This window comes from Triturus cristatus, chromosome 10 (assembly GCF_964204655.1).
Source record: "Triturus cristatus chromosome 10, aTriCri1.1, whole genome shotgun sequence".
Lineage (NCBI taxonomy): Eukaryota > Metazoa > Chordata > Amphibia > Caudata > Salamandridae > Triturus > Triturus cristatus.
The window spans coordinates 1,107,776,217-1,107,788,839 of NC_140593.1; positions in this window are offsets into that span (position 1 = coordinate 1,107,776,217).

Here is a 12,623-nt window from a genome sequence, read left to right on the forward strand (position 1 = left end):
AAGTAGGACAGGAGAAGCGGTCGTGCTGGAAGTCTACGCAAACTACAGGACAGACAGAGTGTACCCACCAACAACACATGCTCGTTCGTTGCGCAGCTGCGTCATCATTTCAGGCACCTTGCTACGCCTCATGATGTAGGCATCGTGTGCTGATCCAGGAAAACGAGCACAGACATGTGAAATCACCATGTTGGATAGACACACCACAAGGGCATTGATGGAGTGGTAGTGCTTGCGATTCCTGTACGCTACCTCCTGTGCCTGTGGTGGTACCAAAGCCACATGTGTCCCATCTATGGACCCAATGACATGGGGCATCCCTCCCAGGGCATAGAATCCACGCTTGACCCCAGTCAACATTTACGGAGTTGGGAAATGGATGAACTCATCCAGGTGAAGCAACATGGCCTCTAAGAAATCATGCAGCACACGGCTGAACATGCTCTGGGACATGCCACCAACATGAGCTATGGTATATTGAAAGGTACCCGTGGCAAGAAAATGTAGGGCTGCCATTACCTTCAGCTTGGGTGTCAGTGCCGTAGGATACCTGTGCAGCGGTTGCAGGTGTGGTGCCAGCCTCGCCGTCAACTCCTCAATCAAGGGTTGGGGGAAGCGGTAGCACCGGATACAGTCATTCTCCCGCATGTCAGCCAAGTCCGGAATTGGCCGGGGAAGAGGCGGCGCTCTGCAGTAATTTGGAAGTGACAAGGAAGAGTGAGTGCACTACAACAACAATTGATTTGTACTGAGCACATGTTAATCTGTCAATACACATATGCGACATACGGAGTCAGGTATGTGCCACATGGCCTGGACACGTATGGCTGCCAGGTGACACTCCTACCAAGACCCAGCTACACACGGAGATTGTAAACCTCCACATGCCATGGCATGGGATTAGCTGTGTCCCAGTGTAAGTGAACAGCCAGACGCAACACAGGAGTGACAGACAACAACACATCAGCAGAAGTAGGATGTCGATTTCAGAGACTGGTAGCGGAACACTAGAGCCACAGGTCACATGACATGACACTAGGACAGCCCACACACCTTGCCAATAAGGTGTACATGTAATGACTCACCACACATTCATTGAGAGTATGCAGACATGTCCTTGCGACGCTACTCCGTGTCCCATGCATACATACGCACCTCACATCCGATACCACATGTGGCCTGGTGTGCGTAACAGTGTGCCATGTCCATCTACACACAGACACATGTTGGTTGCTGCAACAGCTGATGCTTTTGAGGGAGCACCAACATCAAGCTAATGGGAACACCCCACACATACATGACATAGACACATCGTGCACCGTGGGTAGTGACATGTCTGGTGTGGTAACCCCTGTAGCGGGCATCAGGGGACACATGCGTGTGTTGTTGACTGTGCCATGCCAGTGACGCTCATCCCAAGTGTGCAGTACGACATGCACACATGTCAAAGGAGTTAAGGGCATGCCTGGCACACATTGCACCGTCACACATGACATCTGTACACATCTCATCATACATCTGGTGCCTTCTCGACTCAGGAGTAATGTGCCACATCACAGCCTTTCACACCTGTGCCCCACACATGTAGTACTGCCCAGAAAATGCCTTGATGTCCATCCATGGACAAGTATGTCAGCCCAATTCCTTCCTGTGTGCTGCCTGTCACCACTGTGATGTGTGAAAGGCACCGTACATTCGCTCAGAGGGCCTGTGTATGTTCCCTATCACTATGGGAGTGCTGCCATATGTGTACCCATAGTGATAGTGAGCGTACGCACGCGTGTACGGTCCGTACCACTATGGGTGTGCTCGCGTATGCGTACCCATAGTGATAGTGAGCGTACAGGCGTGTGTACGGTCCGTATCACTATGGGTACGCATACGCGAGAACACCCATAGTGGTACGGACCGTACACGCGTGCGTACGCTCACTTATCACTATGGGTGTTCTCGCGTATGCGTACCCATAGTGGTACGGACCGTACACACGCCTGTACGCTCACTATCACTATGAGTACGCATACGCGAGCACACCCATAGTGATACGGACCGTACACACGCCTGTACGCTCACTATCACTATGGGTGTGCTCGCGTATGCGTACCCATAGTGATAGTGAGCGTACAGGCGTGTGTACGGTCCGTACCACTATGGGTACGCATACGCGAGCACACCCATAGTGATAGTGAGCGTACAGGCGTGTGTACGGTCTGTATCACTATGGGTGTGCTCGCGTATGCGTACCCATAGTGGTACGGACCGTACACACGCCTGTACGGGCCGTTGCTATGCTTTTGGGGTGCCCTAGGGCCCTGGTATGCACCGTACATGTGTGTGAAACTCCAAATTACATAGGGGACACATGAGGGACAAGTATAAAGGCCTACATGCATGCTGGTTGTCATGGAGACCAAGTTTAAAGTTTGAATTTTTTCAGCAGGTGCACAGCAGAAGTCAGTTTGAATAAATCTACTTTGTTGCAATGTGGTTCTGGAGTTGACATCATGCTCAAGAAAAAAACACAATCAGAACCCACTGACTGTGCTAGGTTTGAAGGGATTGGAGGAAACATAGGATGCAAATGTGAGTGACCAATCACTCTGTACTCCTGTGCATGAAACAGGCCAGCAAGGCAGATATAAGGCAGCCAGGTCCCACGAGGGAGCACTTGCCTGCACATCTTTGGATTCTACGACCCAGCTGCTGCTACTGATTCCCTGGAACCATGTCAAGGTCTGTGGAGAGGTCACAGCCTTTCACCCTGGAGGAGAACCTGGCATTGCTGGATGTGATCCTCCCACAGTACCCCCTGCTGTATGGGCGACCAGGGTATCAGGTGAGTGCAGAGTCTACTAGCACAGACTGTGTCCCTTGTTTGTGACTGTGACTTCTGACATTGTGTCCAGGTGTGACACACATGCTATGTACTGTATGGGGTGTCCCGGGGGGAATGCCTGATGTCTCCCAGCCAGAGCATGCTGTGGTGCATGTCTGCCGTCCTCACTTGCATTGTGTTTACTGTGACAATCACTGCATGGTGCATGCCACATTCTTCCTGTCTTGTCCTCCTGGGAATGTAGCCTCTACAGTACTCATGTGATGATGTGGTCAGCCCAGTGTGACAGGTGACTGTACCCACAGATGTGTGTTAGTTCTGTGTACCTGTGCTGAGAGGGTCCACATGATGTGTTCGTACCCTGGACATCGGTGTGTGTGTAAGTCCCCTGTCATGTGGGTGGGTGCATATGTTGAGTGAGGCACCCGGGCTGCATGAGGGATGGATATACCCTGCCCATCTGATGTGAGCAGGGAGCAGTGCTGTGTGTCTGACGTGCAGAGCCAGCCCCACACCTGTGAGCCCCCACCCGTCTAGTGGCACATGTGCAGAGTGAGGTTTGTCGCTGCATTTGGCATTGGCAGATGAATGTCCTGTGCCTGTGTGTGTCTGTGTACTCTGCTGAGGTAGCGTCAGTGGCCTGTGGCATGTGACTGCTTAGAGGTGCTGCACATTATCCTGGTGTAGCTTGTGATGCACAGTGTGAGCCTGGATCATTGATTGTGTCGTTGCCCTCATTCCACCTGTGTACTTTCAATGGCACGTACTGCTTTTGCCCTTCCCCAGTGGATCATGTCCCTATGACAAAGGTGCAATGCGTTGGATGCATACTATGCCTTGTTGTAAACAGCAAATTGGTTCTAATATGTGTCTCTGTGACATGTGCCAGGTGTATTGATGTAGTGTCACTTTTTCATCCTCACAGGTAGGCGCCTCTGCCAAGAAGCAGATATGGATGAACGCCGTCAGTGCCGTGAGGAGGACGGACGGTCGCAAGCGGCGCCTGGCCCAGGTGAGGAAACGCTGGCAGGATATCCAGTGCTGGACACGGAGGATCGCACAGGTCCTGCTGGGGGACTCACCTGAGACCCATAAGAACCGCGGGCGCCGCCGTCTGACCCACATCCACAAGCGTGTGCTGGCGGTGGTCTTTCCAGACTTGGACAGGCGCTTACAGGAGAAGCAGCAGCAGGAAGGGGGTAGGTACCTGTGTGTTTGTTGTGTGTCACCAGCATTTGTAAGTGCACAGTTGCATGGATACACTGCCAGGGTTTAAAGGTGCTGTGCAGATCCTCTTACCCACAGTATAGCGGTGCTCTCCTGCCTCCCTTCCCCTCCTTGCAATGTGTTCCCTGGTCTGTGTGTAGTCACTCCTTCACAAGGTTATGTAGGCTGGCACTTTCTCCACGTGAACTATGCCTGTAGCATCATGTGTGGGGGTGGTGTGTCACAGGTTTTGGGACCTTGCCTGTGCCCTGTCCAGTTCAGTACTTGTGGGTTCCATGTCAGTTGGCACTGATGCTGAGTCCAGACATGGGAGTTAGTCTCTCAAGTGTCATGCCTTACAGCACGCATGTCCTATGTTGTGGCCTGTGACATGATGTGCATGAGTGTACGATTCGCATAGTGCAGGGATGGTGGCGTGTGTTGCAGTCATTCCCATTCAGGACCATGGAGTTGTGTGGCCACTACTGTCCCCTGGGGCATATTTTCCTAGGTGTCATGTGTGTCATCACAAAATGTGGACACTCTCAGTGTCTACAGCATAGGTTGTGCTCTGTGCCATTGTCCCCTGGTACCATGTATATTGACGTAATATGTAGTACAAGTGTCCACTGTACAGCCTGACCTGATTTTCCTTGTTCATACTCACGGTGGCCTGTGCCTGTGTGTCTTGTTACAATCATCTGATGATGACCATTTGTACATGATTATTTGGACAGGCGCACCTTGGGTATTTGGTGTCCAATCTTGCATTTATGCAGCCCCTGTGTATTTCACCCAGACTAAGAGATGCAAGTGCTTCCTGTGTCTAAACAAATTGTCTCATGTAGGGGGTGGTTGCTGTGGGCAAAGCCTACATGTCAAAACCTGATGTCTCTTTGCTAGGTCTGGCCAGTGTGTGATGTTTGTCTGGACATACACTCAAGGTGCAGTGAGCCCGTCATGGTGGGCATGTTTTCAGTATTACCTATGCAGCATGTGCCTCAAGTTCATGGATATGGTCCCTGCTCATCCCTATTTTCGGCAACGCTGTGTGGTGCAGATGCAGTGCTGGATTGTCCCCAGGGCCTGGCTCCTCTGTCAAACTCCATTTCATGTCATTTGCTATTGTGTCATGCTCTCCATGGTTTTTCAGTGGCATGGTGGGTCAACCAACTGTGTGTTGCATGCCCTACATCTGTACCTTGTTTTGTAGATGTTACTGATCTTTCTTTTCAGGCTATGCACTGTAACCTATGTAGATTGGACTCATGTGACATATGTATACAGGTGTATGATTAATTGCTGTCTCTTCACCTTGCCCACAGCATCGTCGGGGGACACGTAGGGAGACATGAGCACAGACGGAGCGGAGGGACCGAGCACCAGTGCCAGCGTTGACATCGTGGCTGGCACATTGAGTGGAACTGAGGCGGAGGAGAGTGAGGCCGAGGACCTGTCCACTGGCACGACAGAATATGAAGCTGACGGGTCCGAGGATGATCTCTCCGAGTGGGCGGAGGCTGCACCAGCAGCTGACAGCGGCACAACATCTCACCCCGCCCCCTCCATTGCCATCAGCCGCCTCCCACTTGCTCGTGTCCCTTCCCAGCGTGCCCGGTCACCACATGTCTCCTTCCTGCCAGGCACCGCACCCCCTGCCCCGGTCTCCACTGCTGCCGCCAATGCCGAGTCTGTGGACATCCAGCGGCAGTTGCAGGTTGGTCAGGCTGCGATGCTTAATGTCTTCCATGGCCACAGCCAAGTGCTGAACAACATGGAGGCATACTTGGTGGGCATTTTCTCATCGCAGGCTGACCAACGCAACTTGCTGAGGTCCATTGACTCGACACTGACTGCAGCAGTGGGTCTCCTGCCGCGCTACGTCCAACCCCCTACCCCTGACCCATCCACACTTCCCACTCCCATGCCTGTCCCACATACACCCAGACGTCAGCATGCACCCACCACAACAGACACAGGCACCACACCAGCAGGGAAGGTCATACGCACACCTCCTGGCACGCACACACAGGGTGAAGTAGGCACACCCACTGGGTTGGGGGGCAAACGTAAGCCACGAAGCCAGAGTGGGAGTCCGCATTCCACCCAATCCACTCCCTCCAAATCCCCTCCCCTCAGCTCTCCTGGCCACATATCCGTCAAAGACTCCTTCATGGCCGCTCTGTCCCTGAGCCCCACTGTGACACCACCCCGCAAGCGGTCAAGGGAGTCCCCGGTCAGGGTGGTTGAGTCCCCCCCCTGTCCACACCCTCCCCCAGTGGCGCTGCGACCCATCCCTCCGCCCCCCCCCCTCCTTGGGGCCTGTGGTTCCTTCGGGTGCAGGGGAGTCTCTGGAGGACCTTGCTAAGGTGTGCAGCGACATCCTGGCCTCCGCCTTTGGCCCTGCCCCACCCCCTGTGGTGGAGTCCTCCATCCCTGCACCCACGACGCCTACCCTTCGCCCTCATGTCCCTGCGGTGCCTGGTCCTTCCCCCCCACATGATGCCCTCCCCGCTCTGGAAGACGAAGGAGTCTGACTCTGCAGGCAAGCTAGGGGACACGCGTCCCACTGTGTCCCCCACCTGGATTCGAACTTTGGATTGCCCTATGGGCATTGTACATTTTGACCTTTCAAGGGACAAACTGATTTTTGGATGCTGAATAAAGCAATTTATTTTTCCTTAGTACACTACTGTCTGTCTGGTACTGCTGTTGGTCGACCTGCCCCATTATTTTGGGTGGTGATAATGTGTTGGGTGTGTGGGAATTGTAGTCTTGTGCTGGTCATAGGGTGGATCCTGGTATCTGTTTGCCATCACAAGCTGTTGGCTACATAACTTTGTTCATGTAAGCAGTTACTGCATGGTGACATTGTCCCAAGGTGTGTCCCTTCCTCTGTGTAACCTGACATCTTCCCTGCAGGGTCTTTCCAATATGTGGTGCTGAGCTGTGTCTACATTGGCTGGGTGTGTGACGGACTCGTTACACTTGGGCCATGCATGCTGAGCGATGTCTCCACCTGCATCATTCGTGGCGTCCTTGGTGGTCACTGTACTTGTGTATGTAGACTGTTGTCATGACTTCATGTGTACATGTTTTCTTTTTAGCGCTATGCATGTGTATACTCCCAGCCTTGCACACATGTGGTACATGTACTGCAGGATCTTTGTGCACCTGACTGACATTTGTGGGCATTGGATCTGTGGGTACTCCACCCTTTTCTTTGCAGGGGCACTGCTGTGAGTGTTGGGCACCCACCCCTCCTGTGTCTGGGCACTGCTGTGAGTGTTAGGCACCCACCCCTCCTGTGTCTGGGCACTGCTGGGAGGACTCTACACCCACCCCTCCTGCGTCTGGGCACTGCTGGGAGGACTCTGCACACACCCCTCCTGTGTCTGGGCACTGCTGTGAGTGTTAGGCACCCACCCCTCCTGTGTCTGGGCACTGCTGGGAGGACTCTGCACACACCCCTCCTGTGTCTGGGCACTGCTGTGAGTGTTAGGCACCCACCCCTCCTGTGTCTGGGCACTGCTGGCAGGCCTCTGCACACACCCCTCCTGTGTCTGGGCACTGCTGTGTGTGTTAGGCACCCACCCTTCCTGTGTCTGGGCACTGCTGGGAGGACTCTGCACACACCCCTCCTGTGTCTGGGCACTGCTGGGAGGACTCTGGACACACCCCTCCTGTGTCTGGGCACTGCTGGGAGGACTCTGCACACACCCTCCTGTGTCTGGGCACTGCTGGGAGTGTTAGGCACCCACCCCTCCTGTGTCTGGGCACTGCTGGGAGGACTCTGCACACACCCCTCCTGTGTCTGGGCACTGCTGGGAGGACTCTGCACACACCCCTCCTGTGTCTGGGCACTGCTGAGAGTGTTAGGCACCCACCCCTCCTGTGTCTGGGCACTGCTGGGAGGACTCTGCACACACCCCTCCTGTGTCTGGGCACTACTGGGAGGACTCTGCACACACCCCTCCTGTGTATGGACACTGCTGGGAGGACTCTGCACCCACCCCTCCTGTGACTGGGCACTGCTGGGAGTGTTAGGCACCCACCCCTCCTGTGTCTGGGCACTGCTGTGAGTGTTAGGCACCCACCCCTCCTGTGTCTGGGCACTGCTGGGAGGACTCTACACCCACCCCTCCTGCGTCTGGGCACTGCTGGGAGGACTCTGCACCCACCCCTCCTGTGTCTGGGCACTGCTGAGAGGACTCTGCACACACCCCTCCTGTGTCTGGGCACTGCTGGGTGGACTCTGCACACACCCCTCCTGTGTCTGGGCACTGCTGGGAGGACTCTGCACACACCCCTCCTGTGTATGGGCACTGCTGGGAGGACTCTGCACCCACCCCTCCTGTGACTGGGCACTGCTGGGAGTGTTAGGCACCCACCCCTCCTGTGTCTGGGCACTGCTGTGAGTGTTAGGCACCCACCCCTCCTGTGTCTGGGCACTGCTGGGAGGACTCTGTACACACCCCTCCTGTGTCTGGGCACTGCTGGGAGTGTTAGGCACCCACCCCTCCTGTGTCTGGGCACTGCTGGGAGGACTCTACACCCACCCCTCCTGCGTCTGGGCACTGCTGGGAGGACTCTGCACCCACCCCTCCTGTGTCTGGGCTCTGCTGGGAGGACTCTGCACACACCCCTCCTGTGTCTGGGCACTGCTGTGAGTGTTAGGCACCCACCCCTCCTGTGTCTGGGCACTGCTGGGAGGACTCTGCACACACCCCTCCTGTGTCTGGGCACTGCTGTGAGTGTTAGGCACCCACCCCTCCTGTGTCTGGGCACTGCTGGGAGGACTCTGCACACACCCCTCCTGTGTCTGGGCACTGCTGTGAGTGTTAGGCACCCACCCCTCCTGTGTCTGGGCACTGCTAGGAGGACTCTGCACACACCCCTCCTGTGACTGGGCACTGCTGGGAGGACTCTGCAGCCAACCCTCCTATTTCACGATATGTATGCTTAGAACATACACGGGTGTGGGTTCGCTCCATGCATACGAGGTGGGGGTACGGTCCGTACGTACACTGTTGGCATGGGGGGTACGCTCCATGCATACGCGGGTGAGGGTACGGGTCGTACTTACACTGTTGGGGTGGGGGGTACGCTCCATACGTACGCGGGTGAGAGTACGGGTCGTACTTCCACTGTTGGGGTGGAGGGTATGCTCCATACGTACGCGGGTGGGGGTACGGGTCGTACTTACACTGTTGGGGTGGGGGTACGCTCCATACGTACGCGGTTGGGGGTACGGGTCGTACTTACACTGTTGGGGTGGGGGGTACGCTCCATGCATACGGGGGTGGGGGTACGGTCCGTACATATCCGTACCCACGCTATGGAATGCTTGTGCGGGCCGTACCCAGGCCTTTGCCACGTGGGTACAGCCGTCCCGCCATTGTTGGGGTGACGTAGGTGTGGGCGGGGTACGACTCGTACCCACGCTCTTAAGGCGTGGGTACGGGACGTACCTGTATTGTTGTGTTGCCGGTTCGCGTCGTCAAGCACTTCCGTTGTGGCGGACGCTGGCTTTGCTGGACACGCCCCCACCCCCTCGTAGTGACCAGGGCCTGGGGTTCAGGTATGTCCAGGGCATGTGTGCTGTGTGACTTTGGTGGGGGTTTTGTGGCCTGCCCCTGGTCCTGCCCCCCCCCCCCTTTCCCCCCTCCCTTTGTTGTTCTGACCTTCTGCGGCGTCTGCGTCGTAACCTGTAGAGGAGGTCGACTGCTATGAGGGCCGGGATGACACGTAGGTTCGGGTCCATGTCTGTCCGTCGCGTGCAGGTACTCCTTGTTCGCGTCGTCCTGATTTCCCGGCAGTTTTTGGCTGCCGGAAAATATTGTCCGTGCGGGATGACGTCGGTGCGAATCGTAATGCCTGGTTCGTGAATGGCAGGCTGCGTGCGTCCCGACGTCACGTCGGCGCTTTCCCGGATCACATTTGTGTGTTTGTTTTCGTCGGTCAGGGTTTTGTACGATTCGTACGGAAAAGGTATTTCCGTGCGAATCGTACTTCCATGTTTGTATATTTTTAAGACCGGGTACGCGTCGGACGGAGAATATGCTCCGTCCGACGGTTCGTACCCGGTTTTTACAGGATCGTAATTGGCACCTAAGTCTCTAGTACTAGGGGCCCTTCTGTATGTGATAACTTCTACCATCGTGTTTTGCCTGACAGCATTTTAGCTGGCGTACGCTGTGTATTTTAAATCGCGCTTTGCTATATCGCGCTGCTGCTGCTCTAGCGATTTTGGCGATACTTGCTACTTCATCTAGCATTTTGGGGATAGTAAGGGGGGTGTTAGAGTAGGCTCACCTGCATTTTAAATTGTGCCTTCACCCGCATTTTGCGGGACTCAGTCAGTGGGGTCGGGGTGCTTGTGCTCGTCCGCCATTTTGGGTAGGGCTGAGGATTGGATATTCACAGCGCCATTTTGGGTGGGGCTAGAGGCTCTACAGCCGGAAGCCCGCGTATTGGAGAGCTTATTTAAATCGCTCTCTCTCAACTCCCCTTAGACTTCTACCATCGTGTTTTGCCTGACAGCATTTTAGCTGGCGTACGCTGTGTATTTTAAATCGCGCTTTGCTATATCGCGCTGCTGCTGCTCTAGCGATTTTGGCGATACTTGCTACTTCATCTAGCATTTTGGGGATAGTAAGGGGGGTGTTAGAGTAGGCTCACCTGCATTTTAAATTGTGCCTTCACCCGCATTTTGCGGGACTCAGTCAGTGGGGTCGGGGTGCTTGTGCTCGTCCGCCATTTTGGGTAGGGCTGAGGATTGGATATTCACAGCGCCATTTTGGGTGGGGCTAGAGGCTCTACAGCCGGAAGCCCGCGTATTGGAGAGCTTATTTAAATCGCTCTCTCTCAACTCCCCTTAGACTTCTACCATCGTGTTTTGCCTGACAGCATTTTAGCTGGCGTACGCTGTGTATTTTAAATCGCGCTTTGCTATATCGCGCTGCTGCTGCTCTAGCGATTTTGGCGATACTTGCTACTTCATCTAGCATTTTGGGGATAGTAAGGGGGGTGTTAGAGTAGGCTCACCTGCATTTTAAATTGTGCCTTCACCCGCATTTTGCGGGACTCAGTCAGTGGGGTCGGGGTGCTTGTGCTCGTCCGCCATTTTGGGTAGGGCTGAGGATTGGATATTCACAGCGCCATTTTGGGTGGGGCTAGAGGCTCTACAGCCGGAAGCCCGCGTGGCGTAATATTATTAATAGGCATGGGGAAACAGACGCGCAGCGGATGCGCGCAGCGGTCGCGCCGTAGTTGCGCCGGAGGTGCGCCAGAGGTAAGCCCGTTTGCGCCCGTTCGCGTCCCGGGCGCGCTGGGGGCGCCTCTGGCCACTTTGCCGGTCGACAACCACGAGGTTGTCAACAACTTATTGTATCACACTGGGGACGTGGCTCAACATCGAGCGCGTTCTTTAGCGGCCAATAATCTTTTCTGCGGTCTACTGAACGTTCGTTCTCTGGTGAAGCATCATGCCGAGATTGCCCTGCTATTGGAGTCCTCGCAATTGGACATATTATTCGTTACGGAAACATGGGCCACGGCAGATAGTGGATTGGAACTAGGTTGGGCTTGCCCACCGGGCTATCTGATCAGACATGTACCTCGTACCTCTGGTAGGGGAGGTGGAGTAGGTTACATTTTTAAAGACTCGATTTCCCTGGTGGAGCTAGAGGTTAGGGAAGTAACGGGGTTTGAGCTTATGGCCTTTTCCATTATGTCCCAGGGTGGTTCGTTGATTACAGGGTTACTATGTTATAGGCCCCCCTCCTCGACCACAACCTCTATTCAGCCATTGGTTGATTTAATCTACGATCTCTCAGACTCCCATGCTAAAGTTTTTATAGTGGGAGACTTTAACCTCTGGCCGTCCGGCCCTCAAGACCTGGCCTATAGAGAGCTATGCCAATCGTGCGGTAATATTCAACTTACACAGTTGATTTCATCACCCACGCACGTTAAGGGACACGTGTTAGATCTGATCTTTGCTGAGCCGGAGGTGGTGGTGGTGAATGAGATCTTGGAACAGGATTGGACAGATCATTTCTTGATCACTATGTCCATTGGTGTACCTGGGCCGTTAAAATCAAATATTACAAGTGGCTTTAAGTTTAAGCGCCAATGGGCCCGACTGCTTAGAGAGCCAATTCGTCCTACTCTGCTGCCTAGGGGTTTTCGGGTGGAGGACAGTGTAGATAAGAGCTACGCTGCACTCTGTCAGCAAATCTCGGCATCCCTAGAAGAATTGGCTCCTCTGCGGAGGGTGAGGGACAGACCTAGAGCGACTAATGCCTGGTTTAACGACGATCTGAGACAGCATAAGATCCGCTGTAAACAGGCTGAGCGTACTTGGAGGAAAGGATATAAGGAGTTGGACAGGGTAGCGTATAGAGTGGCCTTACAGGTATACAAGAACCAGCTGAGAAGTGCTAAGGCAAAGTTCTTGGAAGATACCTTGGATAGGGCCGCAAATAAATCGCAAACCTTGTTCAAGCTGGTCAACAATTTATCTAACCCGTCCTGTACAGCTCCTGCCATTCCAGCCTCTCAGGTGCTGTGCGATTCG